At 40.9% G+C, this 22416-nt stretch overlaps 1 protein-coding gene across 10 annotated transcripts in view; it reads left to right on the top strand.

Annotated features, from left to right (window-relative positions):
- Svil (supervillin) overlaps positions 1-22416 on the top strand; it is a 232250-nt gene that overhangs the window by 77755 nt on the left and 132079 nt on the right. Inside the window, exon 1 of one of the 10 annotated variants that reach the window (XM_071599933.1) lies at positions 108-627. The exons of the other annotated variants lie outside the window; for them this stretch is intronic. The gene's annotated coding sequence lies outside the window, so the exon portion shown is untranslated. Of the gene's footprint in view, positions 1-107; positions 628-22416 lie in introns of those variants that run through there. 10 annotated transcript variants of the gene reach the window in all.

Here is a 22416-nt window from a genome sequence, read left to right as displayed (position 1 = left end):
CTGAGTTTCAAGAGCTATTTCTGGTCCATTAGCTGTATCAAGGCTCTGGAGTTCAGGCCATAAAAGGCCGGTCCCATGTGGAATTGCCACACTGCCTCTGACCACGTCCTCAGGCCGGCGAGTCCTCAGGTTTCACGTGGATTTACCCAGTAATGGATGGCACCACCAAGGCCAGATTGGGAAAGCACAGCCTCGAAGACACCAGGGGACTGAAAACTTCAAAAAGAAGACTCTTTTTATTAATATTTTGGAGTTCTTTCTTCAGAGATACTTTTGGGATGTAGCCTTCACCTATTTCCTGAATCTAACATCCAAACGCCTTTTGGAAAGCACCGTTCTAAATTTATCCTCTTCTGAATCATCGCTTCTGATAGATGCAGTTGCCTTGTTTACATGATGATGTTTGATTTTTGTACAGCGTTACTTGGGCTAACTTTGGCTATTTTACTTTTTGTTTAGCATTTGAAAGTAGTGTTCATTGAATAGAGACTCAGAGAAATACTCAAGGACATCCAAAGTCAGATTAGAGGATATAGTGTGTTTCTTTTTTCAATTAAAAAAAAATAAGGAATTGAAGTGTGATTTCCCCTTTCGCTTAGAGGAACAAGGATTATACAGAAATTTGAAGTAAGTGAAAAAGCTTCCTATACATCTGAATGCAGTGGTTTTGGTTTTTAAGTGCCATCTGTCTGAGCATGCTTCTTAAGGATTTGCTGAATTCAAGCACTGGAATGTTCTGCCAGTATTTGCTAGTTGTTGCAATTACTCCTGCAGATACCCTTGGGCATATTTTGGGATTTGGGAGGATTGGATTTTTTTTTTCTTAAAAACAAAAAGACTTATGATACAGAGAGGTTTATTGTTAACAATCTGTTTACCATAACTTAGTAAGTACATTCTCTCTAAATGTTAGTTAGCCCTTGAAGTCTTGGAATTAAAGTACATTTACAGTACAAAGTACTTTAATCATTTCTCAAATATGGAGGTAGAGTTCAAAAAGGCAAATTTTCTTTCATTTCTGTTATTTATTAATTTTTTTTGGTCATACAGGTGACATTTCTATTATTATTATTTATTAATTTTTTTTTGGTCATATAGGTGATCAAACCCAGGGCCTCAGGCATGCTAAACACACACTTAAACCCCCAGCCCTCACCCCTATGATTAATTCATGTGGAAATATACATCACCAGTGATTCTTTTGTCTAATCTTTGTTTTGAGATTCTTTGTCTTGCTACTCTGGAGTTTTGGGCTTGATTTTATAGAACCTCTTTGTTCCAGCTTTTATAAGAAAAATCTCACTTTCGGTTCTAGACATGTTTATTTTTGATATTCTAAATGTTTATATTAGTGTATTATAGTTATACATAATAGCCTTCAAATTTTGTACTGTGATTCATTTTTAAATTCTCCAAGGGAAAAAAAAAATACCAAAGCAGCCTTTTTAATCCTTGGGGATAGCTACAGTCTCTTTGTCATTGAGCTTGGTGATTTGCTACTGAAAAACAGCAACAAGCAATAACATTTAAGGTTTATTTGACATACTGCTCCTTTAGAAAAAAAAAAAGATGGTTTCTTTATGCCATATCAGATGAACAAGTATGCACAGTAATTATTTTTGTCAGGTAGAAAAACAGAATATTTATAGAGAAGAACATCATGGGTGAATACTGCAGTTGTTCTCCACCGGAAGTAGTACCACAACTTAGGGGGAGTCATGCGTGGGGACAGCTTTCCCAGTAACTGCTGCTAGCATTTAGAGGGATGTCGTTAAGAAATGTAAGTAAGTGCAGCATTGTCATGCTATGTGTACATACATACACTACTACTCTGGCTAGAATGCTGGTGGTATCCCCAGTTGAGAAAAACTGCAGGGCATAAATTCTTCCCGTCAGAGAGCGAGACACATTTGGGCTGCCTCTTCCCACCACGCCAGGTGAACTCTTGAGGAGTCAAGCAGTTGAATGTCCTGCCAGGAATAGATCACTTGTGTCACTCTTATGAAGACATGTAAGGGTGACACCAATGGGTAGAGAGAAGGGGTTTGTTATTGATGCATTTTCCTTCTATCGGAGCAAGAGAGGTAGCCTTCAGGGGAAAGCATATTTGAAATATTCAAATTGGTGCCAAGAGCATGGTCTTCAAAGTAAAATCTGGTTATAGTAGTGGACATCTGTGTTTCATTCAACAAACATCTTTGTACTTTGTACTTTTTCTTGGTAGCCAGACCTCAGAAAGTTTTGAATTTCAATTCGGAATGGACATCTTTGGCCACGTCTGGGGTTGTTCAATATTCTACAGTTTAGAACTTGTGTGTAAAGAAAGGGACTTTGGCTTTTTACAAGGATGCCCCATGGGCTGCTGCAGTCTGGCTGGGCACACAATCACGAGCCACCACTCAGCTTGTAGATTCAAACAGCAACTCTTTATTCCCGAACTCACACCAGCCGTCTACAATCACGTTCTGGGGAAATCCACGTTCTCTGCCCAAATCCACTCCCACTGGGCTTCTGTCTCCCAAAAAATACTGTCTGAATCCCGTGAGAACTCAAGGGGAACTCAGGCAGCAGGATACGCCCTATTCCCAGCAGGAATAATCTTAAACCTGGAACGCCCTAAACCCGATTATCCTAAACCGGGAACACCCTAATCCGCCCTGGTCCTTGAGCAAGGTCACCTACATGCAATGTCACTGCAAAATGTCCTATTTCCACGAGTCCTTCCACTAAGCAACATGGGGTACGCTGGCAAGGAAATTGTCATACCTACTTGGCTAATGGCTCCCAGCAATGGGCTGCACCAAACAGGGGTCACATGGCATGTGCAGTTAGGGAATGTAACTCTTGCTATGATTGGAAACTGGCTCTATCAGCAAGAATTCATATTTCCATGCTAGGGCCATCTAGACCTTTAGGAACCTCACTGCAATTTTATTTTAAAGCTTAGCCTGAGGGTTCTCTTGCTAGTGACCAGGTATATCCCCAAACTGGAGCTCCCTGGACGTTCTGGCTTTATAGTTTGTGACAAACCAAGAACCCTTGTACCTGTAAATTTGCAAGGCCTCTCTGTCTGTTCCTCCATGATGCTTCTGCCCTATCACCTCCTCTCGAGCCTGGGGTCATCGCTTTGCCCTTTGCCCCCGTAGTTCTGATCATGTCACTCCTCAAAGCCAGTCCCTCAGGGTTCCCCTCTGCTTCCATGCTAAAGCCCTGATTCCTTAGCTCACCTTCAGGGATGCCATCCCACTGCACTTTTTGCTTGCAACCTACCCTCAAGTGTCCTGCCTCTCCTTGACCACCAGGGACGTGATATCACATGAGATGTGCCCAGAAGTTTCCTTGGACCGGCTGCCCTTGGCTCCAGGGCCCTGACCCCAGCCTGTACTGTAGGGTTGCTGGCAACACATGCAGGCACTCTTTTCCTCTGGGATGGTGCTCACCCAGGCTCCTGGGTCTCAGTCCTTTTGCCACCACACCAGTGGGAACGCCATATTGTGAGTTACTGAGTTGAATTGCGTGTAATGACATATTCCATCAAGTGTTTTTGCCATTTTTCCTGTAGTATTTATGGAAGAGACAGGTATTCTGTTCTCCTTCCCCCGCACCCCTCATATCTAATAATACAAGCAGAAAGATTTGTTTTACTGTAACAAGCCTGATGGGGTTTCTGCATACAAGTTTTTGCCAACACAGGAAATTGAGGTGCATTTGGTGAAGTCAGCCACTTCATTATTGGAATCTTGCCTGAAATGAGAAACTTCATCTGGGTACTTGAGTTAGGTATTTTTCCCAAGCATTAAGCTTCACCCTTGGAAACACATCTCAGGTGTGTCTTACATTTTTGACCTTGGGGACAGTAGCACCTTGATGTGGTTCAGAAAGATCTCTGCCCCATGGGGACACTCCCTTTTGCTGGACCTTTGGAAAGTGGCATGCATTTTGCCACATATCTTTCTTATTCCCTTTTGGAAGCTGATCCTTCAATTCCAAATGATTTCATAACCTGTGTCTAACTGGTTTTTGTGTAAATGTAGTAAAATACCTAGTTTTGATCTTTGCTTTGGGATCATTGATTTACCCTTGATTTGCAGCCCTGGATTTGTTCATTTCAATACTTATTTCTTGAGCACCTTCACCTGTGCAGAGCTGTGGGTTGGGTGCTGACGCATGCTTCCTCATCCTGGGACTTCATTCCCTGGAGGGGCAGACACAGGACAAAATGAAGCTTTTACACCAGTCATGCTGGAGGGGATGCACAGTGACTACAAAGCGTCCATTGTTACCCTATATAAACTCAGTGCCAGGCTCCTGACCTCTACATTATATCATTTAATGTATGTGATAGCTCCTAAGAAATGTTGGTACCACCATGCCCATCCTGCTGAGGGACAGGAACTGAGGTTCAGAGAGGCTCCTCCTCCAAGGGCCTATACCATGGAATCCGGGGAGAGCTGGATTTGAACCCAGATCTCTCTGACTTCACTGCCCACATTTGTAAACACTGCTGTAAACCAGTGCGGTTCAAATTGTAATCACAGTCGCCTGTGGTCTTAGTCTGTTCCAAGACTGGGTAATTTATAAAGGAAGGCAATTTGTTTCTTACAGCCCTGGAGGCTGGCTAGGCCAGAGCAGTGGCTGCATCAGATGAGGCCTCCTTGCTGTCTGGAGCTCTGCAAGACCCAAGACAATGTGGGGCCTCACATGGTGATGCAGAATTAGTGTGCCAGGGTGAGAGGTCGTCATCTATGATCCATTGATCCAGGAACGGATTCATCTGTTCGTGAAGGTAGAGCCTCGTGACCCAGTCACCTCCCAAAGGTTTCACCTGCAAGTGCCACTGACATGACTTTGGGGATTAAGTTTACAACACATGAAATTTGGGGGACACATCCAAGCCACGGCCTGTGGTCCTGATACTGTGCAGGTTCTGAGTCAGAGGGTTGGGGCAGGGCCAGACTCATCGAGCAAGATCCAGGCGCTGCTGGGACTCAGCTCAGTGGTAGCACACTTGTGTGGCCTGGCTTCCACTCCCAGCATCACAAAAAAGAATTTAAAAAACATCTAGGTGCTGCTGCTGACTCCTGGTCTGAGGACCAGCTACGAGTAAACCTGCTTGAAACTGCTTCCAGAAACCCTGAAATGGAAGCTCCCAGGAGGTGGGCTGGGGTGGTCGGAAAAGGGTTCCCGAGGTAGAGGTGGAGGTGTACTTCCCAAGGTAGCCCTTGCTCTGTGTTTTTCATGCTCTCCCTTCCCCCTCTGTGCCTACCCAGTTATCCCCCCTTTCAACTTCTACCTTGCTCTGACTCCTCCTCATGTTGAAAACATACTCAAGTTTCCTGCATCCTAAATAAAGCTTGTCTTGATCTCAAGCCACCATGTCTTTCTTTCTCTGCCCAGTCACTCCTCAACGCCCACAGGAGCCTTTCTGGTGGCTCCTCTCTGGGATCTATTCATGGTCTCCCAATCCCTCTGACCTCCCTGCAGTTGACCTTGAGGCATCTTTTTGTAAGGATCCCATCTGAGGCCCAAGCAGGTTGATGAAGTTCTGGCCTCTGCACCAGGCTGCAGGATTCGCAGTGTTTCCTGAGTTGTTCTGTGGGTTTTATTTGTGTGTGTGTGTGTGTGTGTGTAGTTTGTTTTATTTTGAACACATATTAATCATGCATGTTAATGGGGTTCAGTGTGATATTTCCATACATGCATATATCATGTACTGATCAAATCCAGCCACCTTCTTCCTTTCCCAATCCCTAGTCATCTCTATTCTACTTTTTTTTTTCTATTTTTAAAAATCATTTTCTGTCTCCTCACTTGCCCAACTGTCCCTTCATAAGTTCTACTTAAGATAAAAATTCTCGTGCTGCTCTTTCTAAGGTGAATTCTATGACTTGTCCATTTTAGATAGGATGTATTCATTTGGGTTTTAAAGCTATTTTTCTCTTTGCAATTGAAAGTCAGCTGCATGAGGCTTTGTGTTCTATATATCCAGTGAGGATAGAATTATGCATAGAAAAAGAGCACTTAGGTTCTAAATGAAGACCCAAAGAGCCATTTATAAATACTGTACCTACAATTTATGGACTGTGTTTTAGTTCATCAGAGGCCTCTTGTTTTTTTCTAGATTTTCAATTATGTTGTGAATATGCAAAGTTGGCTCAGCTATATACAGTCATTGAACAGAAAAAAAAACAACATTTGGATGTTTTTAGATTTTTAAAATTTTGGATGCTTTATATATCTTAAAATTTTAGTTAGCTGCTACTCTTTTTATATACTCAAAAACATTGTACCCAATTTTACCCCATTTAATCACAAATTTAAAATATGCAAAGGCTGTAGTTGTGCACGTGTTACGTACCCAACAAAAACAAACCACTCCAGCCAGATCCCACATAAGAAAGCAGTTGATTTTCAGTAGCTTAAAACATATGAATTAAGAGGTAGTTTATGGGAGCTAAAATAACCTTTGAATGTTTTAGTACTGTTTTTGTATACACATTTTCTTAGAATTTTTTTGTTTGTTGTTGTTTAATTTAAGCCAACATTTTAGTTTTACCAGGTGTTAGTATGGCCACAAAATGCAGTTACTTTTATATATTTTGCAATGGGCTCATTCCTTTAGCAGTTGCTATTATGAAACACAGAGACAAATTGCATTTTAATGTCTATTATTTCTTTGCAGATATTGCTTCAGATACCTGACCCAGCTATGACTCTATAGGTTTGAGCCAGGTTAGAAAAAAAGACTTGGGTGTGCCAGGAAGAAGTAGACTGCTCTCCAAATCGTGCTTATAGTCTTAATTTCCACCAGATGTTCATTTTAGCCAAGCACATAGCATAGTCATTTGGCTTCATGGTTTCATACATTTTTGATTGAAAGTGTTGAATATTTAAAAATTCTTTGATTAGATGAAAATTGTAGTGGTGCTTTAGATGAGGGTGGCTAAGCTTCAGGCGATGTTTTACCCCCACACAGGATACTCCCATTTGAGATGAAATTTAATTTTTTGGATTCTTATCAGTTCTCTCCTGAGGCTTCCAGGAGCTTTCAAGCAGCTAACTGTTTTTAAATATTCCAAAAGGAAGATGCAATGAGAAAGTGGGTTGGGGAACAAATGGGAGCAAAGCCATGTGGAGGCAATGACAGCAGACAAGCCCGCGTTCCACTCGCCTCACCCACCTCCCCACAACTCCAAAAGAGGGTGTTCCTGCTCTCCATGGAGGAAGGACATTTTATTTAGAAGTTGAAGGTATTTGATCCCGAGGATGCTTGGGGCAATGGCTAGAGTAAGAGGGAAGACAACTGGTCTTCAGTTAAAACCAGCTATGTGACCTTGGGTAAGTTCTTAACCTCTCTGAACATCCGGTGGCTTCATTCATTCAGATACTCCTTGGGAGGTTGAGGCAGGAGGATTACAAATTCAAGGTCAGCCTGGATAATTTAGTGAGACTCTGCCTCAAAAAAAAAAAAACAAAAAAAGAAAGAAAGAAAGCTGGGGTGGGGGGAGGGCAGCTAGGGTTGTAACTCAATGGTAGAGTGCCCTTGGGTTCAGTGCCCAGGACTCCACACCCCCATCTCCCAAAAAAGGGTTGGAATGGAACATGTCTAAGGTCCCTTCTATTTATTTGGATTCTGTAATACAAAAGTTTGTTTTGGGGCTTGAAAATATTTAATATTTCTTGGAAAAGAGATCCTATTCCTGAAAGGTGGTGCAAGGTAGGAACCTAGGGACAAGTTAGGGGTGTGTGTGTGTGTGTGTGTGTCCCTGTCCTTGCTTATTTCTGTTGAACTGAGAACACTATTTTTTTCAGCACTTTGTCTTCATCCTTTATTTTGGAAAGTTTGTTTCATCACTTCAAACTAAGCTCTTATCATTTCTTTTCTGCTCATTTAAATACTTACATTTTGTTTTCTCTAACCTGATGTAGTCTTATCTTCAGGATTTTGTTTTTTGTTTTTTCTCCTGATGTGAATCCCAAAGTGGTCATAGCCTGAGATAGGCAGAATTTTCCTACTTGCAACATGATAGAGTGTGCTTCGATTTCTTTGCCGTTTATTAGCTCGGGGTTGGGCATTCGTTCACTATGCAGGATTATTTTCTGAGCCCTCACTATGTGCCAGGTGTTGGGGAAAGAGCAATGAAATGCAAAACCCCTCCAGTGGGTCTCTTGATCTTCCTGCCTACATGTGTCTTTCAAGTGCTTGATTAAATGACAGGATTTAATATACCTGTCATGGACTCACACAGCTACCTTTTGTATATGTGTGGGAGGAGACTGTAAGGTCTACTCTATTAATACATTTCAAATATACAATACAGTTTGTTAACCATAGATACCACCCTGGACATTGATCCTCAGAACCGATTCAATTTAGAACTGCATGTTTGTACCCTGTGACCAACATTTTCCCATTTTCCCCTACCTCCAACCACCCTTCTGTGAGTTTGATTTTTATCCAAACATCACATTGCACGCCTTGAGCATATACAATTTTTGTGTGTTAATTATACCTCAATAATACTGAAAAAAAATCTGTCATGATACTAACCCGAAGTAGATGCTTTGTTAGACTATTTACCTACTTTTTGCATTTCTATATTCTGAAGTTCTCTCTTCCCCTATAACTTGCGCTGATCATGTTTATGAGGTTTAAAAAAATGTTTCATTTCATCAAAAACACGTCAATGATCCATTTTTTTTTAATCCATATTCTCTCCACTGTCATGAAGTACCATCCATAAATGTTGATTCGTTGTTAAGGCAAAGGTTGACATTGATCTCACTCAACCATAATGTGACAGAAATATATCATGGAACCAACTTCTTTCTTATTTTCAGGCTTTGTCTCAGAACTTCATTAAACTTAGTGAAAATTGAAAGTAGTTTTGCCTGAAGAGAGTCTGAAGTGACTTCATAAAGATGATAATAATGTTAAGTGAAGTACTGTGCATTACTGTATTACTAGTAGAGTCAGAGAATCTGTCTTACAATCTTTCAAGTCTATAATCTATCTATCTATCTATCTATCTATCTCTATCTCTATCTATCTATCTATTCTCTCTCTCTCTCTCTCTCTCTCTCTCTCTCTCTCTCTCTCTCTGTGTGTGTGTGTGTTTTTTGGTGCCAGGGGAACCCCAGGGGTGCTTAACCACTGAGCCACATCCCCAACCCTGCCCCCATTTATTTATTTATTTTTAAATTTTTTATTTTGAGACAGGGTCTCACTAAGTTGCTTAGGGCCTCACTAAGTTCCTGAGGCTGGTCTCAAATTCTCAATCCTCCTGCCTCAGCCTCCTGAATCACTGGAATTACAGGTGGGAGGCACCTTATCCAGCTATGTTTTCCTCTTTGAGCTAACCCTCTGGTTACCTTTATTACCAGGGAAGCTGATTTTGTACAAAATAGTATATTAGCTGCTTTCCTGCTCACATTGTCTTAGTAATTTTTTTTTCCTTAATAGTGCTGGGGATGGAACCCAGGGCCTCAGGAATGCTAGGCAAGTGCTCTACCACTGAGCTACCAATCTTTATTCTATTTTTATATTTAATTTTATACAAATTGAAAGAACTTGCTTGGTTCATGGGGCTATAAACATTTTAACATATGTCCTTCACCAGATAATTATTTCATTAAAAGTAAATTAGAATTTATTCAGGAGCTCTAGATGAAAGTAATAATTAAAGGGTAAATGGATGCTCTAAGATTTAAGGGAACAAATTTCCTTGGTATTTTAACGGAAAGAGTTTTCCCAGCTAATTTCTACGCACAGAGCATCTCTGGCTAAAATGAGAGTTGATGGTGATTTCTACAATGAATGAACTCACATTTTTAAACAGAAACTTACAGGTAACTTCGGGTAGGGAAAACCAAGTCCTTGTTGCAGGGAACTGTAAAAGATGATTTTGTTGAACAGATATTTTTAAACTGAGGTCCATGAACAGCTTTTGGAAGGTTAGACTGTCTCACAAAAACTGTATCAGAAATGCTGCTTTTTCTGAAAGCTCACTTAACAGAGGAATGGATCTCTTGTTTTCATCATTTTTTTTTGTTTTCATCTACTCTTTCTTTCTTTTTTTTTCTTTTTTTGGTACCAGGGATTGAACTCAGGGGCACTTGACCACTGAGCCACATCTCCAGCCCTATTTTATATTTTATTTAGAGACAGGGTCTCACTGAGTAGCTTAGTGCCTCACTTTTGCTGAGGCTGGCTTTGAACTCTTGATCCTCCTGCCTCAGCCTCCTGAGCTGCTGGGATTTTAATGGAAAGGTGCGCCTGACTTTCATCAGTTTTCTTAAAAGGGTTATAACTCTTGGGCAGCTGAAGTCTCATGCTGGTTATTTATATAATAGTTAATACCTCACCCTCATGCACCTTAGGGCTTCTGGGGTGGAGGACATCTACCCACTGAGTCAAGATCAGGGCAGCCCAAGTGTCTGGTTCAGGGTTGTCCAGCAGAAGTGGCTGCTAACCGCTGGTGACTGTTGAGCACTTGACAATGATGTGAGGACAGCCAGGTGTGGTGATGCCAGCTCTAATTCCAGCTACTTGGGAGGCTGAAGCAGGAGGACTGTGAGTTGAAGGCCTGCCTGTGCAAAATAGCAAAACTGTCTCAAAAAAGAAGAAAAAAGTGGCAAGTGCAACTGAGGCATTGAACTTTAGTCCAGCTTCCTTTTAACTTGTTCAGCTGCCGTCACCTTAAGTGTTGGGCAGTACAGAACCAGAGGAAGTAGATTTGGGCTTTATGCATCTGCCTATATGAATGGAAGAACCACAATACGTTACAGTTTGACTTATCCATGTAATTCATGATGCTGGGATTACAGAGGAAAAATTTTAAGAACTGTGTTTTCAGAAGAAATCAAAGCTTCCTGTATCAAAGGAAAAATGTTTGGAATTCCCCATTCTTCCCACCAAACCACGTATGCACACCCCAATACAAGTGTGTGCACACACACATACCCCCCTGTTACGATTTTGTGAGTTTTTTGTGTCTCCAGACACATTAAATGTTCATTTGCACATTCTGAATTATGCATTCAAAGATTCATGCTTTCCTGTCTCGCCATTGCTAATTACATTCGGGTTGAATCCTTCAGGCCAGCCTCGCCAGGCAGCACTCACTTAATGAACTTGGCGGCTGGAAAGCGCTGTAGATTCAGGGACAAAGTGGTTTGAGTTGGGGGGGAGGGGGTTTGTCCTGTTTGTCAACATCATGTGCTTTGTTGTTCTCTTCTGATTTTATGTTTGGAATTAAGGTCATGAGGCTCTGTGAAACATGATTTAAAATGCTCTTCTGTTTGTTTTTGTTTTTAACTCTCCAAAACGTATGGATATAAACTAAAGATGTCCTTGGGGAACCAGGGATGTGATGTGTACACTTTTCTGTGATACTCATTGTGTGAGATCTTATGTTTACCAAGTGAGCCATGCTAAATGCTCTTCATTTATTCATTCATTCCAGTGATTTTTGAGTACCTACTGTGGTTTCGAATGATATCATGTATTGGGCCGGGAATATAGCTCAGTGGTAGGGTGCTTGCCTCACATGTGCCAGACCCTGGGTTCCATCCCTAGCACTGAACAAAAACCAAATTCATGTATTTTTCCTCAAAAGTTCATGAGCCTCTAACAGTTTAGAACGTGTGCCGAGTTGTGCAGTACAATGGGAAGAACAGAAACTACCCTGTGAACGAGTCATTTAACCTCTCAGGGAGTTTTCACATTTGGAAAATGAGATGTTGACCAACATCATCTTTAAAGTTCTTTGCTTTTTTCCACCCTCTGATTGTATGTGTGTGTGTGTGTGTGTGTGTGAGTGTGTGTGTGATGCTCTCCCCCATAACCTTTATTATTAAAATTAACCCACAATGGAAGAGGATGCCAACTTTCAAGCGATGCAGGAATTTCTGTAGGGCTAGTGGATGAATAAGATCCAGAAAGTGCCAGGCCAGGCAGTTTAGCTAGATGTCCAAGGTTGTGAATCTCATCCCTGCCCGTATGTTAACAGTCTTTGGAAGCCTGGTGAATCTGATTTTCAGGCATCATTATATTTTGTGGAAAGAGGCCATTCTGTCTTATTAGAATAAACAGGTAATCTTTCCTCCTGTTACCTTTGGGCATGCTCTCATGCCAGCAGCTCCACCTGGGTGCCCGGGGCTGAGTCCTTAGTGGCAGCCCCCTGTTCCTGGATGCTGCTGGCCTTCCTCATGTTGGCTTTGCATCCTGGTTCTCCTCACCAGCCCTCTCAGCTCCCAGCCTCAGAGAACTTGCTGTCTGCACTGGGAATCTCCCCTGGAGTTAAGCCTTCTCCCTTTTTAGCTCTCAGAGCTTTGCTAGTTCTGAGCAATCTCAGAGAAAAGTACCCTGCCCTGGTAACACAGGATGTAAGGTGACTCTCCACTGTGTTTCCTTCCAACTAAAATCAAAATAGATTAGAGTGATTGTTTTTTCAGAGGTACAAGAAGGCTTACCTGTTTCTTAAAAGAATGCAGTAATCTGTTGTTAAAAGATGGAATAAAAAGGCAGGAATAATTCCTCACTTCCTCTATTTAACCCTTGCATCAAGAGTAGATGAATAAATAGGTTTAAATGGATTAGTGACTGTGTATCATAAACAGTTCAGCTCAGCTGTTGAGCTGATTGGACTTTTTAAAATAACCAACCCAGTTGACTATCCGAGTTACCACCTGACCTTATTTGGTGTGTCAGAGGGGAGAGTGAGTATTTAGGGACAATGTAAGGAGAGTCCTTTCTCTTCCTCCTCTTTCCTGTTTCCCTCCACTCCCCCTTTCTCTTCCTACTTTCCCTTCCTCTCTTTCTCTTCTTCTTTTCCCTTTCCTTTTTCTTTTTATCTCCTCATATTTTTCTTGTTTTCTCATATTCTTTTTTCTTTGCTGCTTCTCCTCTTTTATCTTCAGATAATAACTCAAGACCTAACCACACAGCCATGGAGACCTGTAAGTTCTACTGATTTTAATGGGGGTCATGATAACGTTTTAAACATAGTTCTCTCTAATCTCCCTTTACATAGTTTGACAGTTTTTATAATGCTGCTGATACTAAAAGTGGTATTTTAGGAATTATTATATTCTGAAACATGGAATCAGACTTTTAGGCATCATTATACTTTGTGGAAAGAGGCTGTTATTTCTTGTTAGAGTGAACTGGTAATCATTTCTTCTCGGTTATCTTTGTTTATATATCTATTTGGGTGCTTATGGATGAATAAGAACCAAAATATCTATTTACATATATTTTTTAATGTAGTTTGTCCCTGATAATAAGGAGAAAACGAGTACATGACATTCTAGTTTAATTTTAGTACAGCAAAAGTTAAAATCAAACCTCATCTTCTCCTTTGGTGTTTGTTAAACTCAAATTTAAAATTAGAAATGTGGTAATTATTTGGCAGTTCAGACTTGCTAAGGGGGACCATATCATATTGTATGTGTGTGTGTGCTGGCCTTTTAAATATAGATATTGCCCTGTAAGGATACACCTCATCATCTGCATTCCTAGCTGATTCCCGTGAAGTGGTAGATTTTGGAAACAGAGGCTGTTAGTTTATGATCTTCTAATAGAGACAGAATGCCACATTTGTCTGCATTCAGTTCATCCTTGGTCAAAACTCTTTTGTTTTAAAAGCCAGCTGCCTAAGAGTAAACACTCTTGACCCCGACCATAAATATCTGTCATACATCTGGTTAGTTTTAGTTTTAACTGAGCAAAATCATTTTGGCAGAAGAGTCATTAAAGTTTGACAGCCCTACAAATTACACAAAATCCTGAACATCCCAGGAATCTTTTTTCTCACATAGGCATGGACAGGGGCTCACGATCCACTTGGAAATATTTCTTCTCTGGTGTTGAAAATCTTCTGAAAAATGTATTCTTAAGCAAATAAAGTATATAATAGAAAATAAACAAGATGACCAAAAAAAAAAAAAAAATGTGTGCATGTGCACAGTGTCTTCCTCAGTTCTCAGAGAAATTCAAAGAGAATCACTAATGTTAAGAGTTTACAGTTTAAATTCTAGAATATCAGGCCATCACCATTATCTTTTCTCTGTTGAATTGTCCTTCATGGAAGGATTTGGTCGTTGCCATCCTGAGCCACACAAAGGGCAGCAAATTTAACCTGGATTATAAATTGCCATTTTCAGCACAAACTCTGCCTCTAAATTGCTTCTAGAGCATTGGAGCCTGGGGTGATCATTCTTGATCTGTGCATTAAAATGTCTATTGGAAGAGCTCACTTGGGGGCTAAAGGTGTGGCATGATAGAGAGCTTTTGTAGCATGAGTGAGGCCCTGGGTTCCATCCTGGCACCAAAAATTAATTAATTAATTATTAAAATAAAAGCTTGTTTATAGCCCAGAAGGGACAGGGCAGCAGTGGAGGGTTTAGTTCCCCAGCTGCACCTGGGCCATTGTATCCCAGTAGTTACGAGAGTAGTTGCACATGAGTAGCCTCTTTGGTGGAGAGGGTCCCGGCTGGGCCAGGCATTGTGAGTCTGTGTGAGAGGCAGAGTTGAAGAAGGCCTGGGTCTGACCCTGCTGTGACTTTTGCTTTGTGCAGTCACTAATCCTGAAAAATCCTTCCTGAGGCCTCAGAGGCTGTCTCTTCTCTTCAGCAGGCTCTTGTTGTCAGGGAGCTGCAAACAGCCTGCTGTAGTCAGAAAAGATGGTGTTTTCCTTTCCACAGCTTTATGACATAAAGTAAAACCTGAGTGTGACAAACTACATAATAAATCCCCCTTCCTCAAGAATTATGAATTGAGGTCTTGATTCTTAATCGGAACTGTGCGCCAGCTGTTGGGTTTTGGTCTCCTTATAGAGCTTTCATGAAGATCGAATGTATTAAATCTTCTCCCATCCTGAAGAGGCCTGGATTAGCCAGCCTCCCAGGAGAACATTCCTCCTCATCTTGTGTAAGCGAGCCTCTCTGGAAGCTGTCTGATGTCTCTACACGTGCCCTACAGTAGTGCCTCTGTGTCCAGTTTATCACCGATGAGAGGTTAGCAGGACACTTTTATGTGACCCATGATAATGATGGCTGGTGTTTTAGGACTTGAAAACCTCTCCACATGTTGGCCAGACTGGAATATCCAAGAAGGTATCTATTTCTGAGTCCAGTATGCCCATTTGCTGGCAAATTTGGCCTGCATTGGCCAGCTTTGGTTTTTCTATGGAGAGCCGCATAGAAACTAATTTGAGAAAAATTTCTATTGAAAACATGGAGCCCACCAAGAATAAGGAGACTATACTTGAAGCATACACAAAAACCTCACAGTCAGTGAACCCAATAGGAATCTCCAGAAATGGTTTACTTTTACATAGTCAATGGCCATTTTCTATTTAGGTGGGCAGAATATCTTAACATGAATTTGCTTATTCTCTAATTAACTTAGATCTAAATAACCTGACATCATCATGGAAAATATTATGTATGCTCCCATAAACACCAGTGTTGAAGACCTTGACTCAGAAATAGAAATTTAAAATAAAATCTATTGCTCTTAAGAGAAATGCTAGACTCTCCATAAACTTGTCAGGAGGGAAAAACTTTCTTTGCTCTCTTGGGTTGGGTAACTAGGGACTTTCAAATTTAACTGACAAAAGTGAGATTAACAAAGGAAAGAAATACAAATTTTATTAATATTTTATATGCATGGAAGTTCACAGAGAAGCAGTGAAACTCAAAGAAGTTTTCAGACTTAGGAGCTTTTATGTCCTTCTAAATAAAGGAAAGAGCTTTTTGACTTCAAGGGAAAATAAATCATGGGAAGTGGTTAGGAAATACATGGGAGAACTAATGAAAGATAAGGATTTATTTAGTGAGATTTGTCCATGCAGACTTATCTTGGACCAACTCTCCATCTCTAGTGATAAGAGTTGCTCTCCTCTTCCTGCTACATGATGGGGTTGGCATACCACCACAATGGGAAATCAATGCCCTGCTTTTAGGCAGGAAAGCAGAGGGCAGAGAATGCTTCCTGCATCTGCTGATTCTCAGTTGCTTTCAGCTCAAAATCAGTCTTATGTCAAAGCGATATATTTTCAAGGTATGTTAGTCAACTTGCCATTAGTGTAATAGATACCTGAGATGATGAACATATAAAGAGAAAAGGTTTGTTTCGGCTCACAGTTTCAGGAGTGACAATCCATGGTCAATTGTCCTGTTGCCTTTGGGCCTTTGTAGCAAGTTAGCACATCTTGGTGGTGACTGCTTGGTAGAATACAGTAGTTCACTTCATGGTGGGGAAGCCAAAGAGAAAAAGGAAGAGACTGGGGTCCCACAATCTCCTTTGAGACATATGCCCCCCAATAACCTAAGTCCTCCCACTAGGTTCTACCTCTTAAACAGTCTGCCACTTCTCAATGGCACTTCTCTGGGGAACAAACCTTTAACACATGGGGCTTTGAAAAACATTTAAGGTCCAAACTAGAGCGGGGTGGCAAAACCAGGATCCCTTAACACTTTACATTAAAAAAAAAAAAATCAATGCTGAACAATAAGTCCTAATGTGAGATTACCAAGTATTCACTGTGAGGTTTTCTTTATCTAGAATCTGTTTTCTTTATCAATTTGTTGTATTTTATGTTTGTTGGAACAACTTGCCCATGTAATTGCCTGAACCCTAGTATTACAGAACAGGCTTATGTGTTTTTTTCTTAAAGATGGAAATGCAGTTTTCTTACATAGTAAAGCTGTAATAACTCCACCTACCCATATGCTTGAAAAATCCTTAGATGATGAAGATTTAAACAAAAACTAAATTTGGTCTTCTTTACAAGCATGTCATTTAGAGAGAGTATCACATGATGTCATTGCAAGTTGTATAGGAAAAGTGTCGACATCTGTTTAAATTTAGTAGGCTGAAATGAATGTAAGGAAGTCAGGGTAGAAGTTTGTTTGAAATATGGTGAACTTTCAAGTATTCTGAAAATGGGGTGTTTCAAATAGGCAGAAATCTGAACAGGATTTGGAAAATGTTTTTATACTTCGATATGCTGGATATTATGTGTGATATAGAGGACTGGTGACCATAATTCACCAAAATTTGGTATGTAGCAGGTACTCAATAAATATTTGTGGAGTGAAGAAATTAATGAATGAGCATGTGGGTGTGTGTGCGCACGCGCATGCACACACACACATACACACACACACACACACACACACGTGAGCTGTAAGAACTGAAAGCCTGCTTGATCTCCTCATCTGCCAAGGTTCCTGGTAAAATTTGGCTTTGTAACACTTCAGATTCATTCAGACGTTCCAGAAGGAAAGTAATTAGGTATTTTTGTTTTAGGCAGCTCCATTTTTATACTGCAGATGACGAGCAAGGAATAACAAGTTTTAGCTTTTAGCAAAATGAGTAATTAAGCCACAGAAGGGACTGCCAATAAAATTGAAATCAGATATGTCACTTGATCCAGGACTGTGTTGAATTTGCTTTTATGAATTGGTGGGGTAAACAGGCTAAATAATACACCATTGAATAGCTGGGGGAATTAGGATAATTGTAAAAGATTTAAAAACAAGGTGCAAATATCTAGAAAATTGCTTAACTGAAGCTAAAACAAATGAGATGAGGTCAATCCTTAGATTGTGAGTTGACAGCTTTTTAAAATAACAATTGATTGATCTGTTTCTTAAATAGATACTGTCATTTACTTTAAAGTTTGGGTAACCTGTTGTCTCTCTGTAGGATTTCCAGTGGTCCCTAAAGCCAATATGTATTGGTTCAAATTGTAACACTTTTCATGACTACTTTCATTAGCATGGGCAGGTAACTGAGCCTCTGCCTCAATTTCGTCTTCTGTAAAATGGGATTGATAACACTACATAGCATCTAGGGTTTTTACAAGGATTAAATGGTGACCCTTGTAAACAGCCTCTTCTACCTTAAGCAGCACGCCCCACTTGCCACATGGCTGTATTTATTGAGTGATGATTATGAAGATTATTAATCCTTATTAAGAGAAAGAGGATTTGTAGGTTTCATTCTTAGCCTTAAGCTGCAAGGACTTTTCTAACTAAAACTTTATTGCAATTTTTTGATAACTCCAGTGTTAAAAGTGGATGATCTGACACTAAGATTTCCATGAAATTTAGGAAAATGATTTCACATCCTTCAATTAAAAAATCATTTTAAAAGGTTTTATCTTAATATTGGTATCAATAGTAAGAAAAGCTCCTCCACCTGGTGCCTGAGTGGCCATTTCTAAGCCGGTTTCCTGAGGAGTGAGCTCAGAACCTTGGATATAACCACCATTCTGAGCTGATTTACACTGAGAAACCCTTGGCCACGACCGTCTTCTACATTCCACATGGGGAAAGGAAAACTGTCCTCCTGGCGTGGACTTGGTGGGGATTTTGAAGTTTATATGTAAGATTATCTGGCATTTGGAATGCTTAGGCAAGTCCTTTAAAAAACACATAGAAGAAGAAATTTTTTTTGGTTGAACCATTACATTATAGATGAATATTTGTATATTTATTCATTGAGGAGAAATTCTGATAAATGAAAGTATGCTAGAGTAATGTCACCTTGGGTTTAGAAGAGATCGTATTCATCAAGGTCATTGTTTTCCAAAATCAAATGATCATTAGAATTGCTTTGGGAAATACTAATCAGTACTACACTGAGATTTAATCTCATTCTATTCAGAATGGTAGCCATCAAGAATACAAATAATAATAAATGCTGGTGAGGGCAAGAAAAAATGAACTCTTATACACTCTTGGTGGAATTACAAATTGGTACAACCACTGTGGAAATCATTATGGAGGCTCCACAAAGACTAGGACTGGAACCACCATAGGACCCAGCTAGACCGCTCCTCAGTTTTTATCCAGAAGTATTCAAGTCAGCCTGCTATAGCAATCCTTGCATATCCTAGTTTATAGCAGCATAATTAACAAAAGTCAAATTTTGGAACCAGCCTAGGTATCCATCGGTGGATTAATGGATAAAGAAAACATGGTATATATACACAATGAAGTTTTATTCAGTCTTAAAAAATGAAATCATGTCACTTGCAGGAAAATGGATGGAACTGAAGAGCATTAAGTCAAGAGAAATAAGCCAGACATTAGAAAATCAAGGGTCCTATGTTTTCTCTAATATATGGAAGTTAGAGAGAAAAAGAATGGAGGTAAAAAAGTAGGGGATCTGTTGAAAATAGAAGGGAGACCAGCAGAGTCATGGAAGGGGATAGGGGAGGGAGGAGGGAAGGGACAGAGGAAGTACTGAGGAGAGAAACCAATAATGTACCAAATTAAAAATTCATTTAAAAAAGAATCACTTGATAAAACACTTAGAAAAAATACAGTTTGTTTAGACCCCACCCAGAACTATTTGCTTGAACAACCAGTAAGTAAATCTACCAGGACTATAAACCTTCCCCAAGTGCTTCTGAGGTACAGCCTTGGGGCATCCCTGGCATTGGTACCCATCCTTCCTCTATAGCATCTTGGTCTAATGCCACTCATCATCCTGCCTGCTTGAACCCACTCGCTGTGGGGTTTGGGGAGCATCATTCTGATCAGCCCGTGCTGTTAAAATATTTGTGACTAGGAAAACCACACTTCCTGAGGATCTAAGAATATTTTGAATTTTTTTCTTTGCAAAGTTTGTCTTCTTAACTTCATAATATAAATCTCTTAGAAAACCATACTTAACATCCAAGAGAACACATGATGTCTTCTTATTTTTATTGGGTCCAAAGCTCCAGAGCTACTTCTTTGAAATATGAATCATTTTGCTAAACTGCAGTGTACTTAGGCAGAGGACTTAGGGGTGACAGTGCTGCCCCTAAGCCCCGAGTCTCAAAAGTGGGGCACTCACGTAGCAAATGCAAGTGATTAACAATAATTCATCTTGGCTCAGATAGGAGCTCACTTCCAATTCCTTCCCTGCCATCATGCGTGATATTAAGAATACTCAGTCATTCTCTTGCCTGATGTCATTACCAACATATGAGAAGCTGGAAGAGGAGCAAAAGGAAAACAGAAAGCCCTAAAATTTGTTCCCCAAGAACAACTGGAACAAGGATCATGGTTCTGTTGGCACTGAGTACCCAGTGGGTGATTTCTGTCCATTCTGATTCCTTGGGACCCTTGCTCACTGAGATGATCTCATTACCTGGCTGACACACACATGCCACCTGGGGTCAAAGCTGATCCTCTTCTTTCTTGTAATGAGAAGAAGGAATGAAAATTGGTATTTTCTGAAAAGGTCAGTCCTGCCAACATCTGGCTGCCCCCTAAAGAAGATAGCATATTTCTAGAGAAAAATGAGCAAACATATTGCTGACAGAGTTCACACTAGTCCACACCCCACCCCTAATGCTAGGCCATGTTTTATCTCCTGGAACTTAATGTCCATGCAATGAGATCTTCTCCTCTTATGCTGACCTGGCCCCTTTTTCTCCATATGTGACCTTGAACCTCTAAATTGCCACAAGTATGGGGATCCCAGAGAACCAGCTGGTTCCAATCACCATGAAGGACTCACTCTGAGTTCTTCCTGGTGGAGACCACAAGTTCTCCAAAGAGTTCATTTGCTTCAGAGCCTAACCTTTTCTCCACCTGCAAAGAAGAGCAGAGCTGGGGTCCTGCCTGCCTGTTAACCACATCTGACAGTAACTAGCCCTGTTTTTTTTGTGTGTGCCTCTTGAATTCAGTCTTCTCTACCTTTAGCATTCATTGCTTCCCATTCCTTGCCAGAATATTCCAGGATGTCATAGAATGTCAAGGAATTTTTGTCTTCAATAAGGGATGGTATTGGAACCATCCTGTATTGTACACACTCACTTGCTCGAACGAAAGTGAATCTCAACACATTGCATATTGGCTCAGAAGCAGGTAGGGACAAGTAACCAATTGACACAGTGGCTAGTTCTCCCTGCCTTGGTGGCAGTCTGAGATGTGGGCTGTGGGCCACACTTAATGCAACTCTCGTGTTTAAAAGAGTTTATTAAGTACCCTTTGACCTGTAATAGAATGTGAAGGTAAACCAAAAATTCCAGCAAAAGGGATTTAGGTGAGGCATGAGTAGACGGTGGGATTATAGATATTGTTCACTGTGAGAAGGCTTGATGAAGAAGGACAATGTCGACAACATTCCTCTCAGGCACCTAGTGTGAATTAGTGTTATTTATTATTTTCCAGAAAGGCAAAAAGAAATTTTGATGATCCCTATGAGCAGAGTGAGGTGAACAGACCTCAATATCCATGGCAAATATGAAATGGCTCATCACTACATACACAAGTTTGAACTGGAAGTTTTTAAGAGCAAGCTGCTCTTTGGGTACCTGAGAGCCCGCCTTGGGTAGCTCAGGAGCTCAGAGGTGAGTTTTCACACAATAATCACAATTTGACATAGTGCAGTATGAGTTATAGGAGTTGGAGGGACAAGAGGATGAGGGAGTCCAGGAAGGTTCATGGGCATTAAGGATGGGTAGGATTTTGATACATGGAAAGATGGGGGTTGGTAAGCAGGAGGGAAGGACAATTGAAGGCAGAATGAATGGAGCTTGTTTGTGCAATGGAGAGTCTTGAATGATAAGATAAGCAGAGTGTGTCTCTTGACAAAGGTAAACCTTTGGAGTTTCAAATAAATCAGATACAGCCAAGTGAAGGATGGGGCAGAAGAGGGTACTGGTGTGATCCTACAAGTCTTAAACTAGGATGATGGCAGCAGGAAGACACCAGAGAAGGGTGAGGGAAAAATTGCCCTGGTTGAACATTTGTTGGAGATAAGAGATCTGCAAGAATCCAAGGGACACGAGTGGGACTCATATCCACAGGGATCCATGGGATAGAAACAAGAAAAAGATGGGGTTGTCTGACTTCAGTTGATCTTCCTATCCAGTTCTCACTAGTCCATCCCAGTGGTGATAGGTCAAGGTCATCAGGAAAGCAGGCTGAGCACAGCTTCTTCAGGAGAGGATTTTGCTGAGGAGGTAACTGCCAACTTGTCCCCGCTGCCCGTGAGGTCCCTCTCAGGGTAGAGGAGCTGATCCTGCCTGGCCTGGCTGGAAGTGTGGTGGGAGGCCATGAGTGACACCTGACATTGAGGAGGCAGGATGGAGCCGGTGCAAGGCTGGGAGGTGGAGAGTCTGGTGCTCAGAATGATTACCAAATCCAGAGCTGTGCGTGCAGTGACTGCAGAGGACCTTTTCTTTGGGAAAATTTTTCTTAGGAATTCAAGAGAATTATCCAGCAGATGCATGTCTTGCAGAACTGTTCATCATATAGCACATTTGTTGTATATTAGAACAAGCTTCCTTAAAAGATTGAAAGAAGACACAGAATCTCACAGCTTCCAGAGTATGCTGTTGCAAGACTCGGTTTGTGTCCTCTGTTTACCCATTGCGTGGGCTGGGAGTAAGGATGGGAAGA

The sequence above is a fragment of the Marmota flaviventris genome, chromosome 12 (assembly GCF_047511675.1).
Source record: "Marmota flaviventris isolate mMarFla1 chromosome 12, mMarFla1.hap1, whole genome shotgun sequence".
Taxonomy (NCBI): Eukaryota; Metazoa; Chordata; class Mammalia; order Rodentia; family Sciuridae; genus Marmota; species Marmota flaviventris.
This window is presented reverse-complemented; position numbering and strand designations above follow the sequence as displayed.